At 41.1% G+C, this 17538-nt stretch overlaps 1 protein-coding gene across 2 annotated transcripts in view; it reads right to left on the bottom strand.

Annotated features, from left to right (window-relative positions):
• tmem184a.S (transmembrane protein 184A S homeolog) overlaps nucleotides 1–6100 on the bottom strand; it is a 43775-nt gene extending 37675 nt beyond the window's left edge. Inside the window, 1 exon segment of one of the 2 annotated variants that reach the window (NM_001094773.1) lies at nucleotides 5867–6100. The gene's annotated coding sequence lies outside the window, so the exon portion shown is untranslated. 2 annotated transcript variants of the gene reach the window in all.
• Between the last annotated feature and the right edge of the window lie 11438 nt (nucleotides 6101–17538).

Raw genomic sequence — 17538 nt, 5'->3', positions numbered from 1 at the left:
TATGCGTTCAGACGCAGGGGAGCGCAGGAGTAGACGCATTCAGTTTTTTTCAATGGGGCTGTACTCACACAGGCGCATGTAGGTGCAGCACGTTGCGTCTCAACCTGCGTTCAGCGCCTATATGCGCCTGTGTGAGTACAGCTCCATTGAAAAAAACTAAATGCGTCTACTCCTGCGCTCCCCTGATGCTGAACGCATAAAAACGGAACGCAGGGAAGCGCAGCTTCAAACACTCGTCTGTAAGAGCCCTTAAAATGTTTGCTATTTATTAGTAATTATTATGTGTGAATATGTTCCATTACTCAACTGATTCAGCCTGTCGATTTGATTTCTGGCTGTCTATAGCAACTGAGTTCATCACCAGGAGCCGGGTGCCTGGCTGTATGTTTCTATGTGTACACTTTGTATGAATCAGTGTGTGTATGTAAGTATTGTGTGAATGTGTGCCTGTGAGAGCCTATGATTAAGTGTTTATAAAACTAAACTCATAAGGCGGAAGACACTATAAATCTTTTTACTTTGCTTCAACTATTTGATGGAAGATTGCCTTCATTTGAGTGCCTGCTCCACACTTATTTTCGGTTTTCCGCTCCCTATGCGGAGGGTTCAGGGCGGTGCACCTGGACCACTTCCCCTATGTGGTGAGTAATGATTCTACTTTATGGAGACCCTTTTGAAGTCTTATCAGATGAGTGTCTTGCTGGTCCGTAGTACGCACCAGCAAGGAAGGCCCTTGGGATATCACTAGTGACAGGTGGTTGTTAAATCCTTTAGTGATCTGGAGTGTTCCGTTTTGCACTTAAACAAACAGGACGTCAAGCAGAAGATCAATGTCAGGATCAATTTTCACAGCCTGTCATAGAATTGTATTGCAAGGTATCTATCTCACTGGGTTCCTGGGAGCTGCATGCACCTGGCAGAAAATCGGCTAATCAAGATGGCACTATAAACACTGTAAAGTATATACTATTTATGGTTAGTAGTAATTGACATTAGGTAGAATTGTTATCACACTTTTGTCTCTGGAGCACAGAGCACAGTACTGTAGCAAGTAATGTGCCCCCCCCCCCCGAAATACTGACCCATACAAAATATAGATTTCCATGGCCACAATGATAAACTTCCAACAGCTCATTCACCTTGCCCCCAGCAGTAACTTGCATATCAATAGCTACTAGTTTGTGTTGGCATTTTCATTGGGTGGTACTAGGTGCCAAACAGAGACCATTGGTAATTCTCTACAATGGGTGCAGGTGATGGACTAACATGCTTTTGGCTTTTTTTATTCTCACCTACAACAGATACTCTGGAACTGTAAGTCCACATGGTACAGCATAAATTCATTGAACTTGAATCTTTAATCTTTCCTGTTGGGTTTTACCTGTGAAAATGGAGACCAGCGTTGGCTGCAGAAAAATATTAAATCAATATCTACATTCCTCCTGCAATCAAATCCACAGGAATGACTGAGACTGTTTAACGCATGCAGTGCTGTGTGGGGGTGAATGCAGTGAAGCAACCCCACGTGGCAAGAGAACAAAAAAGGCCCCTGTTATTAGGTTGCTTAGTGATGCAGTTGCTAAAGTATGATCAATACACTATTGAAACAATACCCTCTATCATCCCAGCTGACCTTTTAAAGGAGAAGGAAAGGTTTTTTTACTCTGGAGTGCCAAAAGTTAGGCACCCCCAAGTGATCGCATTTACTTAACTGACCTCCTAACAGCAGAAAACTGCACCGGTCCAGGGTGATTCCGGCGAGCACCACGGATCGATCGTCTTCCTGCTTCTTCTATTTTCTCGAGGGTGGCGATGCGCAGTAGAGCGAAAAACGTTAACAAAAAAGTCGGCTATTTCATTCCGCTGCGCATGCGTTTGCCCCGAGAAATTTATAGAAAGAAGAAGCGGGAAGACGAGCGATCCGTGGTGCTCGCTGGAAGAATCCCGGGCTGGTGCAGTTTTATCCTAATAGCACCCCTTTTCCTTTACTGCACATTAAAGCTTTTTAAAGAGAATTACAAATTTCAGCACTGCGGTGGTTTCAGGGGCATTGATGCCATGAGTCGAGTTGAGAAACTCACCTCAGACGGCGGCAGGTTCCCAGCAGTGGTGGCAAAAAAACATTCCTGGTAACTTAAAGAGCTGAAATTTCAATTTTTTGAATCAGAATTTCATCTCTTCTAGCACAGAGAGAGCAATTGCTAGCGATGCAGCCCCCCCCCCGACCCACTCCAGTGAAAACACCAGAAATGAATTACTCTTCCGCTGTTTACGTTTCCTATCTTATTGAATTAATCGTTAACAGCTCTATTGTATGCAGTACTGAAAATCAATGCGTTTCATATTGGATTCATGACTACTGTGAGTGTTTGTTATAAAGGTAGATAACAATTCAGCCATAAAGATAGACCACTGGCTATAATGGGTTTCAGACGGGATCAGTAAACACTTTCTATACACTTGACAGAATGCTATAACAAGACAGATGGAATCAAAGCCATAAAGCACTTCACCGCTGCTGCCTTTTAAGAGGAAGAGAGGAGGCATGAATATGAGTATAAGGGTACGACTACACAGACGTTTTCGGCGCGATCCAAAGCACTGCGACAAATCGCATGCAACGGAAATAAGGTAAGAGATAGAAATGTCGGATGAAGTCGCAGCACTGATCCGATGTGAAGGATGACAACATAAAAAACAACATAAAACCTACTTTTTCAGAATATCACTTTATCACGTTTTCCCACTGCTTAGCCGTTTTGCCAAACATTACACATTTCGTTCAGCTACAAATAGCAAGATTCTTGGCTCATTTAAAGCTATAGCACACAGTATAATAGGCATATCTCATTTGCTGCTTGTTGAACTACAACAACCAGATGCGAAGGGCCTGCCAAGTGCCAATGACAACTAGGGATGCACCGAATCCAGGATGCGGTTCGGGATTCGGCCAGTATTCGGCCTTTTTCAGCAGGATTCGGCCGAACCGAATCCGAATTTGCGTATGCAAATTAGGGTTCGGATTTGGTTCGGTATTCGGCCGGATCTTTCACAAAGGATCCGGGGGTTCGGCCGAATCCAAAATAGTGGATTTGGTGCATCCCTAATGACAACTCACTCTTTCCAATAAATGCCATTTGTTGCCGCCATGCTTTGAAGGTGTGCAATCCAGCAGAAACACGGGTGTCACACACCTCTGACATTTTAACTCAGCATCTCACCAACACACAAAACAAACAAAAGATTTGTGCAAACACTAAGCACACGTTAGTTGTAATGAGCGTGAATTGCTTCTCATTGAAAAATGCACTCACCCTGCAAACCAATAACACAATACAAAGTGTTTCCTATTAAACACACAATATCATAGCAATTAACTATTCCCTATCTGAGGCACAGCATCTAGTAATGGTTTCATGCACTCCTGATTCAAAAAAAAGAAACAAGGGATCCGACTGGGGGGAAGGCCGGCAATGGTGGGTGGCAAAGGTTTACCTAAAGAGAATGGGCTTTGTTAGCTAATGCAATCCTGTGTGTTGGGAACACATGACTAAATACCCTTAAGGTATACACACACATACAACCATGCCTCCCAACATTATGGAAATAGAAAGAGGGACAAAAAGATTTGTCGCGAGGCGACATTTTTTGACCATGCCCATTTTTTGTGGCCACATCCCCTAATTACCATGTCCATTTTACATAATATGGCAGGTTATGAAAATTTCAACGCATTTCTGTTGTTTTTATGTGTTAATACAGTTTTTCTAATGAAGGTGAATTGCACTTCTCCCAAGAGCCCTGCTTATCTTATATTTTTACAAAGGTATCTACGTATCTATTCTGGGCTCTCTGCCAAAAGCCAATTAAGTTAGAAACGTTGTTTCTTTTTCTGGCTGTTCAGAGCAGGAGATCAAACAGAAAGTCGGAAAATTTCAGTAACTAACAACCCAGGGACTACGGGTTGAGATGTCAAAATCAGGACTGTCCCATGGAAAACGAGACAGTTGGGAGGTTTACAATTTATATGTAATACACCATGTCATGAGTCATGAATATTCCGTAAATTGTATCCTTATAAACGCTGCTTAGTGATGTCCATCAGTGATGTAATTAGTTATCATTGGTGCTCATTGTAATGTAATGTTTGTCATATAACTCACTGAAACTTATGTAATATAATAAATTATATATAATTAGTATTATATTATAATAAATAACGTACCTGCTGATGTAAAATATGAGAATATTACAAGTCGCTGTAGAGTTTCTATACTAGATATATCATGAACTAGATGAATGAAAATCTTCAAAGTCATAGAATCATGTTACACTGACTGTAGCTCAGCGATGCTTCATCATACCCAGTATATTTAGGGGGCCCCAAGTCATTGTATATATATATTGCCTCCTCTTGCAAGAGTTCCCTGAAGAAAGTAGATTCCAGGTGGAAATAGGTGGGACATTTAAAGCAGAATAAATGACTTTATACTCCATTCAGCCCAACTCACTGTATCTAACAGTTCTACAGTTGATATTAAAGTCCAAGGGCCCCAAATCAGCAGATACATTAGGCCATCTGAGTTCCTTAAACTACTGTTGTATTAGAGCAACTGTGCTAAGCAGGAGAAATATATTTAAATAACACATAACAGGGAGGAATATATATATATATATATATATATATATATATATATATATATATATATATATATATATATATATATATATATATATATATTTTTCTAACACCTGATATACCAAAACTAAACAGTCACATCTCCCAGCTGAAACTTAAAGTTCAAAACTCCCACTGTATGATCCTTATATAGAAAAAGGTGCAGGAATAAACACACACACACAAACACATAACTCACAATCACATGGGGTAGCAAACACATCCAGTCCCTCTCCCTAACAATAAAGCATAATCAGCAGTTATTGAATCTTAAAAACCATTATGGGAACCTGAGCCCTTGTTCTTGCCCTGTTTGAAGGGATAAATTCCAGAAGGATGTCTTAGGGCAGAGACACAAGGGAAGATTCGGGGAAATTTAGTCGCCCGGCAACTAATCGCCTCTTCTTAAGGTGACTAATCTCCCTGAAAAGCCTTCCCGCCGGCTAGAATCAAAATCTCCGACAGGATATCACTCAGAGCAATTCGTTTTCCAAAGACACCCGAAGTTTCCTCGTCAGGCAACAACTTCGGAAAACGAAGCTCTCCGCGTGCCATCCTGCTGGTGATTTAGATTCTAGCCAGCGGGAAGGCTTTTTGTGGAGATTAGTCGCCCGAAGGAGAGGCGATTAGTCGCCGGGCGACTAAATCTCCCCAAATCTTCCCGTATGTCTCTGCCCTAATGCTTAGGATACAGCTCTGCAAGTGTTACTAACTGTGCCAAGAGATTGCTGCGTGGCACACTACTCCTTGTGTTGGGTGATCAATGCCCAACACCCACTGCTTGTGTATAATTAACAGTAAAGGGGCAGGAATCGCATTTGTGCTCAACAAGCAGTGGGTTACTAATGTGTTTCATACCCCTTACACAGTAATGTGCCCCAGCACACTACATAATGCTGCATGCTAATAGCACATTATTCAGTCTTTGATCCTCCATTAATTACACCACAACTCCCAGCATCCCCCATAGAACCTTTTGGCTGTCTTATTATAAAGTATATTTTCCCTTTAAGGAGGAGGGGAAGCAAGTTATATAGCACCACCATCATGGTATACTTATGACAAGCACCTGACTTTTGTGTTCAGTTAATGCTGAACTACAACCCCCAAGTGCTTTTAAGATGTGAGCAATTGAGAGCAGAGAAGAGGAGCAAATACTGTACCCAGGGATCAGGGTGCTGCCCGTACCTTTGCATGCAGGTGACAATGTGCAGCAGTTCGCTCTCTGTAAACGAAAGTGTCAGCTCAGCGCCGGTTTCCTTGCACTTGGTCAATCCCCAGACACCAGGAGTTTATTGTAGATCTGCTCACACATTGACTTCTTCTTTTCCTAAAACAGAACCTTTTTCTCTTGTTTTAGCCCTTAATCCTGGAGTTCCAGTTGCTGCCCTTCTTCCTTATTTTGTAATATCTCCGCCTCTCCTGTCCTCCTGGGCTTTACCTGCTTTACAGGACTTTAATCTTGTCCCAGTCAGCTGCCTCGTAGCACTCCCACATTACCTGGCTGCTGGCACCGCCCCCCAACTAAAGACACGCCCACAGCCAAATTAACTTCTATTGTCAGGTGACTGCAGAGCAGAGCTGAATGTTGGTGCACAGAAGTGAGGGGAAGTCAGTAGTTCTGTGCCTGGCTTACACTCAGTATTCCAAAATGTGGCTCTTGTGCTATTACTAATCCAGGCAGTTACATCTCTCTTGTGACAGTCTGAGCTCCTACAATATAGTGTAATTTGTGATTCATTTAAATAAAATCCACCACCTCTCTTTGACCCTAATACTGCCGCTGGCAGAATGACAGTCAGTGTTGGACTGGCCCACCAGGCTACCAGGAAGACTCGCGATGGGCTCAGGTGTCAGTGGGCCCTCCTGCGTTCTAACCATTTGGCCTATTACATGGCCATTCCCTATTTCTATGAGAACAAAGAGGCTAAATAGATGGAATAATAGATTATAGTATGTAAAGAAAAGAGACTAGAAGAATAAAGGTTGAGTGAGGAGAGGAAGCATAATAGTACTGAGAGTGGGCCCCTGGTCTAAAGTTTTTTGGGTGGGCCCCTGGTGTCCCAGACCGACATTGATGACAGTGAATATAGACGTGGGCTCCTCTGAGTCTGCAGCCACCCTTCAGCCCTCTGCACTTACCTACAGTGCTTGGAATAGTGCATGGGGTGTGGTATTCATTAGTATAGAGAGCACTCTTTACCACCCTTGTTAATGCTACCCAGGTTCAGACTGGGGGGCCCAGGGCCCACTGGGGCTGCTGTCCCAGGAACACCCTTCGGCCCCAACTGCTGCACCACTGCACTGCAAGCAGTTGCGGCAGGAAGAAGCATCTGGGTGTGTATCTGGGCTGGTGGGGCCCACAAGAGCCAAGGGCCCACCAGGTGTTTTCCCGGTGTCCCGCCGGCCTAGTCTAACCCTGGTGCTACCTGTGATGTCTCAAGGCAGGAACAGCACCGGTCATAGGGGCCTTAGACTAGTTACATAGTTACATAGTTACATAGTTAAATTGGGTTGAAAAAAGACAAAGTCCATCAAGTTCAACCCCTCCAAATGAAAACCCATCATCCATACACACACCCCTCCCTACTTTTAATTAAAATTCTATATACCCATACCTATACTAACTATAGAGTTTAGTATCACAATAGCCTTGGATATTATGTCTGTCCAAAAAATCATCCAAGCCATTCTTAAAGGCATTAACTGAATCAGCCATCACAACATCACCCGGCAGTGCATTCCACAACCTCACTGTCCTGACTGTGAAGAACCCTCTACGTTGCTTCAAATGAAAGTTCTTTTCTTCTAGTCTAAAGGGGTGGCCTCTGGTACGGTGATCCACTTTATGGGTAAAAAGGTCCCCTGCCATTTGTCTATAATGTCCTCTAATGTACTTGTAAAGTGTAATCATGTCCCCTCGCAAGCGCCTTTTTTCCAGAGAAAACAACCCCAACCTTGACAGTCTACCCTCATAATTTAAGTCTTCCGTCCCTCTAACCAATTTAGTTGCACTTAGTCTCTGCACTCTCTCCAGCTCATTTATATCCCTCTTAAGGACTGGAGTCCAAAACTGAACTGCATACTCCAGATGAGGCCTCACCAAGGACCTATTAAGAGGCATAATTATGTTTTCATCCCTTGAGTTAATGCCCTTTTTTATGCAAGACAGAACTTTATTTGCTTTAGTAGCCACAGAATGACACTGCCCAGAATTAGACAACGTGTTATCTACAAAGACCCCTAGATCCTTTTCATTTAAGGAAACTCCCAACACACTGCCATTTAGTGTATAACTTGCATTTATATTATTTTTGCCAAAGTGCATAACCTTGCATTTATCAACGTTGAACCTCATTTTCCAGTTTGCTGCCCAGTTTTCCAGTTTAGACAGATCACTTTGCAAAGTGGCAGCATCCTGCATGGAACCTATAGTTCTGCACAATTTAGTATCATCTGCAAAAATAGAAACAGTACTTTCAATGCCCACCTCCAGGTCATTAATAAACAAGTTGAAAAGCAAGGGACCTAGTACAGAGCCCTGCGGTACTCCACTAACAACACTGGTCCAATTAGAAAATGTTCCATTTACCACCACTCTTTGTAGTCTATCTTTTAGCCAGTTCTCTATCCAGGTACAAATACTATATTCCAGGCCAACATTCCTTAATTTAACCAGTAACCTTTTGTGTGGCACTGTATCAAATGCTTTAGCAAAGTCTAAGTAAATCACATCCACTGCCATCCCAGAATCGAGGTCTCTACTTACATTCTCGTAAAAAGAAATTAAGTTAGTCTGGCAAGATCTATTACGCATAAAACCATGCTGGCACAAACTCATAGTATTATGATTTGCTATGAAGTCCAGTATCTTATCCTTTATTAACCCTTCGAAAAGCTTTCCTAATACTGACGTCAGACTAACTGGCCTATAGTTTTGAGGCTGAGAACGGGATCCTTTTTTGAATAGAGGGACCTTTGTTAATCTTAACATGTTCAAGTCTCTTTTGAATTTCTTCATGTGTGAACCATGCATCATTAGTTGTATTACTAGAATTGGGAGTGTTAAGAAGGAAACCTTCACTTACTGGTTCTTCATTTGTGTACACAGATGAAAAATACGAGTTCAGAATCTGCGCTTTTATTTTGTTTTCATCAACCAGCTGACCCCCCTCTGATAGTAAGGGTCCCACCCCTTCCTGCTTCATTTTTTTACTATTGACATATTTAAAAAATAATTTTGGATTTTTTTTACTGCTTGCTGCAATATCCTTTTCTATAGCAATTTTAGCTTGCCTTATAGCTTCTTTGCATGATTTATTGGCCTCCTTGTACCTTATAAATGTTTCGGCTGTACCAGCTAACTTGAAAGCCTTAAAAGCACGTCTTTTCTTACCCACCTCAACACCAACGCTTCTATTGAACCAAAAAGGTTTTGCTTTGCAACGACGTTCCTTGCTTACAAGTGGAATATACTGACAAGTATATTTATTAAGCAGCATTTTAAAGACTTCCCATTTTTGTTCTGTGTTTAACCCTGTGAAAAGCATTTCCCACTTAATATGTTGCAGAGATGCCCTTATACTGTCAAAGTTTGCACATCTGAAATTTAGTGTTTTAGTTACTCCCTTATAGAATTGCTTCTGCAACAGAATCTCAAAGGAGACCATGTTATGATCACTATTCCCTAAATGCTCACCCACACAAATGTTAGAGATGAGTTCAGTATTGTTAGTTATTACAAGGTCCAAAAGAGAGTTATTCCTAGTAGGTTCTTGAACGAGCTGGAATAAAAAGTTGTCATTCAGCATATTTACAAACCTACTAGCTTTTTCTGTCTTAGCAACCCCATTACCCCAGTCAATGTCTGGATAATTGAAGTCACCCATAGCAACAACTTGACCCAGCTGTGAAGCCGCTTGTATCTGCAAGAGTAGCTCGGCTTCATACTCGACACTTATACGAGGTGGTTTATAGCATACACCAATGATAATTCTTTTTGATACCTTTTGCCCAGTCGAAATCTCTACCCAGAGTGATTCTACACCCTCACCAGTGCTAGCTATTTTTATTTCTTTAGCGCATGACTTTAATTCAGGCTTTACATACAAACACACTCCTCCACCCTTTTTAATCCCTCTGTCCCTCCTAAAAAGGGTGTAACCATTTAAATTCACAATCCAGTCACATGTTTCATCCCACCAGGTCTCAGTGATACCAATTATATCATAATTTTTAGAGCATGCAATTAATTCTAGGTCTCCCATTTTACCTGACAAACTCCGTGCATTTGCCAGCATACAGCGGAGGTTATTACTTTTACTTTTGAAATGTGCATTACTTGGTAAAGAATTATACGTTAAGTTAGTATTATTCTGTTTTCCTTGTAACAGAGGGACCTCCTTAGCTGGTAAACTGTATGCCCCCCTCACTCCTCCCCCATGACCCCTTACTAACCCCACTGCCCCGTCTACACTAGCTTCCCCATAATCCTTTCTCTCACCCACCCCCCCCTTGCCTAGTTTAAACACTCCTCCAACCTCTTAGCCATTCTTTCCCTAGCACCGCGGACCCCCTTCCATTGAGGTGCAAACCGTCACGGCTGTATAAGTTGTACCCCAACGAAAAGTCAGCCCAGTGCTCTATGAACCCAAACCCTTCCTTCCTGCACCAAGACTTTAGCCACGCATTAAGCTCCCTAAGCTCCCGCTGTTTTCCTAAACTTGCACGTGGCACAGGCAAAATTTCAGAAAAGATTACATTGGAAGACCTTTCCTTGATCTTAGAGCCTAGATCCCTGAAATCATTCTTTAAGGTCTTCCATCTACCATTTATTTTGTCATTAGTACCGATATGCACTAAGACAGCTGGGTCGTGCCCAGCCCCACCCAATAATTTGTCTATCCGATCAACCACATGCCGAACCCTGGCACCAGGTAGACAGCAAACTGTTCGGTTGTAGCGATCCGGACGACAAATTACCCTATCCACTTTCCTAATAATTGAGTCCCCTACAACCACAATCTGCTTAGGCCTGACTCTACTCTCCCCCCCCACCACTACTAGAGAAACTGGTCTCCCGGCTGTTAGAGAGATCAGCCCCATCTAGAATTGCCAATCCAGAGTTCATACTCCCATCATCTTCACACAATCTGGCAAATTTGTTGCGATGTATAATCTCCGGATCAGCCTCCATTTTCCTTTTGCCCACCTTAGATTTTCTAACTGTCACCCAGCTAGCTGCCTCAACATCCTGCTGTTGTTCTGTTCCCCCCAAACTATCTGACCCCGCTAGGTCCTGCTCAGTGAGCAAAAGACTCCTTTCAGTATCTAGTATCTCTGCACTCCCCAAAAAAGAGAAAAAAGGTAAAATATTATGATAAAGGGTCCCTGACAATTAAGGAATATATCCCTATTAAATGAGCATCATAACCCTGTGTGCACCTCATTGTCAGTGAGCAGAGTTGATGCAAGTGGAATAGTTGGGATACAGTTGTATAATGACAATTATATGAGCAGTCTCAGGAACTGTATATGGTTCATAGGGTTAGATGTCAGTATTTGGAGATAGTGCTTAAAGAGATACTGACACCAGAAAATAATCTTTTTTTTTATATAATATTGCCTTTGAATGCTATTTATATTTTGCCATAAAAGTATTTACCTTATGCTTTTACATTACCTTTCTTACCCCCATGTTCCTCTATGAGGGGGCTGCCATATTTGTGCAGCAGAAGTCAGTTAGCATGAGAAACTCTAACTGACAGGTTGAGAAGGGACAGTCAGGTTGGCAAAACAGTCAGGTTTAGGAACTTTAAGTAACAATTACTTACAAAAGCATAACGATCAGTGAAAAATGATCAGTATGACCTATGGGTAACTTTTAATGTAGAATTATATTTTGAAAATATTTTTTTTAGTGTCAGTATCACTTTAATGAATAAGAATTAGACATGGATGGATTATTGCAGCCAAATTTTAGAATGTAAAAGAAAGGACTGAGAAGCTTATACATGTATGGGACCTGTTTTTTTTTTTTTTTGTTTTTTTTAGATCAGATGCCTTCACTCTACTAGAAAATCATTTAAACATCAAACCCAATGCACTGGTTTTGCTTCCAATAAGGATTAATTATATCTCAGTTGGGATGAAGTACAAGGTACAGGTATGGGACCTGTTATCCAAATCTTACTGTAATTTGGATCTTCATATCTACTAGAAAATCATTTAAATGTTAAATAAACCCAATAGGCTGGTTTTGCTTCCAATAAGGATTAATCATGTCTTAATTGGCTCCAAGGAGGAAATGTAAAAAATTTGTAAGAGAACAAATTTGCGTACAAACAAGAATAAAAATTGTTGCAATGTAATATTGTTCATTAAAATTTGTATTGCATTGTGAACCTTTAACTCCTGCTTGACGGTGGTGTAAACTTGTGGAGCAAACTTTTTCATTGAGAAGCTTTATCACATACACCGAGCACTGTCGCAAACGATAAAACTCACAATCGTTATCTTACTGTTGCTTCAGGTGCAAAGGGTTCGCAAAATGTTCGCAATGAGAATATTTATTTGTACGGTGGAAAGAGTTTTACGTTGACCTATACATTCTCCCACTAGACTCTTAGGGGCCGATTCACTAACTTCGAGTGAAGGATTCGAAGGTAAAAAACTTTGAATTTCGAAGTTTTTTTTGGGCTACTTCGACCATCGAATGGGCTACTTCGACCTTCGACTACGACTTCGAAGGATTCAAAGTAAAAATCGTTCGACTATTCGACCATCCGACAGTCGAAGTACTGTCTCTTTAAAAAAAACTTCGACCCACTAGTTCGCCATCTAAAAGCTACCGAAGTCAATGTTAGCCTATGGGGAAGGTCCCCATAGGCTTGGCTAACTTTTTTTGATCGAAGGATATTCCTTCGATCGTTGGATTAAAATCCTTCGAATAGTTCTATTCAAAGGATTTTATCGTTCGATCCAAGGAATTATCCTTCAAACGTTCGATCGAACTATCTGCGCTTAATCCTTCGACTTCGATATTCAAAGTATTTTAATTCCTAGTCAAATATCGAGGGTTAATTAACTCTCGATATTCGACCCTTAGTGAATCGGCCCCTTAATATATTTTACTATTTGCATTTTTCACCCTGCTCTGAACATTGAAATATTGCTGCAGCACTCCAAACTCCTAATTGAAGCACAACAATACTTATGTCCTGACATGCTCCTACACTTCCAGATGGTTGGTCGACAGTGCCTCCATCTTGCCTGATTTTGTGCAACTGCACCTTTTGTATCTGGGGAACCCTGGAACTGCTAAAACCCTGGATGTGCTGGGGTGCCCAGAGCTAGTTAATTGGATGCAGACAACTTTTTAAACTCACTCTCCGGAAGTGAAACAACCCCTGCTCTGAAAACGGTAGCTGGGCCGGACTCGTATGGTAGACGCAATTTGTGCCTGACGCATTAGTAACAATTGTGCCAGACAAAAAATTGCACTTTGCATAATGCACTTGTGTTTGCAAATAACTCCTCAAAACTCTCGGATAGCCTCTTACACCAATACACTTCAGACGACAAAGTTCTGTCATTCCACAAAGTGAAAAAAAACCCCTCTCAGCGCTTCTCCTCCTATATTTCTTACACAAAATCCATCTGATGTACTGTATATTAGTAGCGCTATTTCATTTCCTCCCTGGGCCGCTATTAAATCATCAAACAACATTATGGTATTTAAAAAAGTTGTTTCTCTTTTATCTGATTTTCATTTTGTCTACTGATATTATTTTATTGATTTAGGCTACCATCACGGCTGTTTATTGTGCAGAAGAAAACCTGCTTTTCATGCCCTTCGGTGAAGAAAAAGTTGAAATATTTTCTCAAAAGTTGTAAGAAGAAAGCAATAAAACATCATTTCTTTTGCAATTAGGCAGAAGAGCTTTATTGCTTATTGACTTTTCCATAATATATTTCTTTAGCTGTTGTAGCAGTAGGCCATGCACAAACTGCATTCTTTATTTCGCACATAGAAACGTAAAAAAAAAGAATGATAATTGGACCACAACTATAACAAGACAACTATAACTTTATAATAGGGCCAGTGGTAGGTTTGGGGTTAGGGTTCTGGGCCCCCACGAGCTCAGGGGCCACTTAGGGAAAAGATATGTAATTGTGTAACAAACAATGTTTGTTTTAAAACCAGAGAAATCCAACCTGAAGCTCGACAGTTGAATACAACTCCAATAATCCCACCAACAGACAGGGAAGCTGACCCTATGACTACAGGGAGAGCAGGAGGTATAGAGGGCCATGATGCCCTAATTAATGAACAATTACAACATATAGGGACAGATTTATCAAGGGTCGAATTGAAAATTAGAATTTGAGGGTTTTTTTACGGTCAAAACTGTCAAATTCGACTAGGGAGTTATTCAAATTCGATTCGAGTTTTTTTAAAAATTCAAATTAGATTTTTGAAATTTATCATACTCTTTAAGAACTCAAATTAGACTATTTGCCACCTAAAACCTGCCCAATTGCTGTTTAAGTCAGTGGGAAACGACCAGGGATCAATTGGGAGTTTCCTGACATTCCAGTTTTTTTTTTTCAGAGAAAAAAACTTGAATTGAGTTTGATTCAATTAGAGTTTTCGGGTCGATTTAATTCATCTCAGTTTTTAAAAAATTTGATTTTATTTTTAATAGATTTCGATTGGTTGAATTTTTTTTAATAAATTTCGATGAATTTGAAATCCGACCTTTGAGAAATGTTCCTCATATTGTTAAACAGGAAAACCTCTGGATATGTCAGGGGCCCTAAAATGAATTTGCTGTAGGGCCCAGTAACATCTAGTTAAACCACTGATAACAGTAGAAGCCTAGTGAGAGGGATGCTGGGAGTAACGGAGGTTGCATTTTTTAACCTCAGATTGTGTTTGAGAGTTTCTACAATACATGGGCCCCCCAGAACACCAGCTGCAGCCCCAGCACTAAAGGAGGCCATGTATGGGCCAAAAGTTGTAAATAAAAGTCCCTTAAGCTTTAGCTCAGTATCCCCATTGATTTGCAGTCCTGGCATAAGATAGACTGTTTCTCTTACAGAACCAACTTGGAAATTGAAGGCCACCAAAAGTTGGGTGGTTGACAGAAACAAAAGGAATCGTGTTTTAAGGGGCATGTAAAGGCAAAAAAATAAAATCCCATTTTTACTTTCTTTAATGAAAAAGAAACTTATCTCCAATATACTATAATTAAAAAACGTGTACCGTTTTTATAAGAAACCTGACTGTATGCCGTGAAATTCTTCCTTCATTTACTGCTGTGGATAGGAATTGTCAGATGGTCCCTAACTGCTGAGCAGGGAAACAATCATACTTATGAACAGCAGGGGGAGCCCCCGCCTTACTTACCAGCCATGCAGAACTCAAGCAGCTTTGTTTATGATGATCCCTAAGCAGCCCAGACCGCACTGAGCATGTGCACAGTCTTAGTCTTGCAAAGATATTTAACAAAGTTACAAGATGGTGACCCCCTGTAGCCAACGTTGAAAGAATAAATTATTTGTTTGATTAGGCTTGTGGTGCAGTAAGTTCATGTTCATATTTAGTATACAAAATACAGCATTTCTAGCCTTATTCTGTTTTAGACTTTACATGCCCTTTAAGGTCATACAAGTGCAATGTCTATTTATAACATCCATCCATCTGGTCTATGGGCTGATTGGCAATGTACGTCTAAGATGCCAGTGACCCACCAGAAAACCATAGACCATGGGCCCACGTTCCAAACTATTTGTACTCCCTTTCTCACTCAACCTTTTTATTCTCCTGGTCTCTTTCCTTTACTACAATGTAACCTTCCATCAATGGTGCCTTTTTGGTTTCACCAATAAATAAGGAATGGTCATGAAATAGGATAAATGGCTAAGAGCAGAAGGTTCCACTGGAACCTGGACCCTCAGGAAGTTTTCCTGGTATCCCAATGGGCTAAGAATCGTGGGGAAGAAGTACAGTAAGGGTTGGCCCACATATGTTCAGACAGGGACTGTAAAGGTTGGCCCCTGTATCCCTTCCTTTAATGGTCTTGGAGATGCCTCCTCGCTACTGTTGGAGAAGATTAGACTCTCAATGTAGGCCATGGAGGTCTAGATGCCTTTCATCTACGATTACACTTCCCTTTAAATCTCCCAAGTGATGTCTGCCAGTATCTGCCACAGGCAGAGCAAACAATAAAAGGTTCTCCTTGAAAGCACGGTGGCAGTCACAGCCTTAAAGGAACAGTAGCACCAAAAACTGAAAGTGAATCAAAGTAATTAAAATATAACGTACTGTGTCTCTGCACTGGTATAACTGGTGTGTTTGCTTCATAAAGACTAATATAGTTTATATAAAAAAGCTGCTGTATAGCCATGGGGACAGCCATTCCAGCTGGAAAAAAAATTAGAAAAGACACAGGTTACATAACAGATAACAAATAAAACATCATTGCATTAGACAGGGCTTATCTGTTATCTGCTATGTAACCTGTGGCTTTTCTGACAGCATATTATATGTTAATTACTTTAAAACCCTAATTTTTTGGTGTTACTATTCCTTTAACAATTCAGTGCTCTGCTCAGTTCTGTTAACACTGCCTCAACCAAGCGTTCTTATTATTTTTAGGCAAGTTTCACTGCTGCTGCTGCCATTAGGTGGGACAGAGTGGCTGTTAAAATGTACTTCTCCGTTGCAATAGTAATCTTTGGTAAATATGTTGAGTGACAAACCTCTACTCTGAAACGTAAGTGCTTCTGCATTTCCCATTTATAAACACTGGGCAAATTTTCATCTGGGCAGTAACCCATAGCAACCAATCAGTGAGTGGCTTTTTTCAGCCACCTGCGGGTTGAGCAATGAAAGCAAGCCTCCCATTGGTTGCTATGGGTTACTGCCCAGGTTCAAATTTGCCCAGTGTTTATAAATGAGCCCCACTGTGATTGAGCTGTAAGTTGCACTTAAATGAACAGTTAAGTGTAAAAATAAAAACTGGGTAAATAGATAAGACTGTGCGAAATAAAATATGTTTTGAATATAGTTAGTTAGCCACAAATGTAAAGTATAAAGGCTGGAGTGACTGGATGTCTAACATAACAGAACACTACTTCCTGCTTTGCAGCTCTCTAACTCTAAGTCAGCGACTTTAAGGGGTGCCACATTGAACATAACTGTTCAATGAGCAGGCCCGGGCCTAGGGCGGCAGGGTTTTAGGGGGCGGCATGCTGCCCAACCACACCCACATTGGTTCAAAATCACAGGTGAGCCGATGGAGATACAATCATTTTTTAAATTGTGCCCATGCGCCAATCCCCATTGCTCCGGTCCAGATGATGAAAATATGCAAGAATAAAGGGGAGAGGACAGGGGCGACAAACGGCAGTGGGCCTAGGGGAGCCCACTATGTTTATCCGGCCCTGTCAGTGAGTTTGCAATTGATCCTCAGCATTCAGCTCAGATTCAAAAGCAACAATTATGTGCCCCCCTCAAGTCACAGATTGGTTACTGTCTGCTTACATTTTCCTTAGAGGCATTTATATTGTTTTATTCACATACTTTATTCATTTTGGCATAACTTTACACACCTTTTATGTCGCTGTACTCTTACAAAGTCCTTTTTGGCTGTGATGCTTACATTGGTTCATCCGATATTTGCTGCGTTCTGTGACCTGGAAGGTTTGTTTCAATAAGAATTACATTTGGTAATCCAGAAAATGATTGTTGAGTGTGTTCCGGTGAACTGTGCAAAGTCAGTCACCCACAGTGACCACAAACTATACATCAACAGTTTGTGTACAGAGCGGAGCAGTTGTATGTAGTTGAGATA

This window comes from Xenopus laevis, chromosome 9_10S (genome assembly GCF_017654675.1).
Source record: "Xenopus laevis strain J_2021 chromosome 9_10S, Xenopus_laevis_v10.1, whole genome shotgun sequence".
Lineage (NCBI taxonomy): Eukaryota > Metazoa > Chordata > Amphibia > Anura > Pipidae > Xenopus > Xenopus laevis.
The sequence above is the reverse complement of the archived record's forward strand: the minus strand, read 5'-3'. Positions and strand labels throughout refer to the sequence as shown.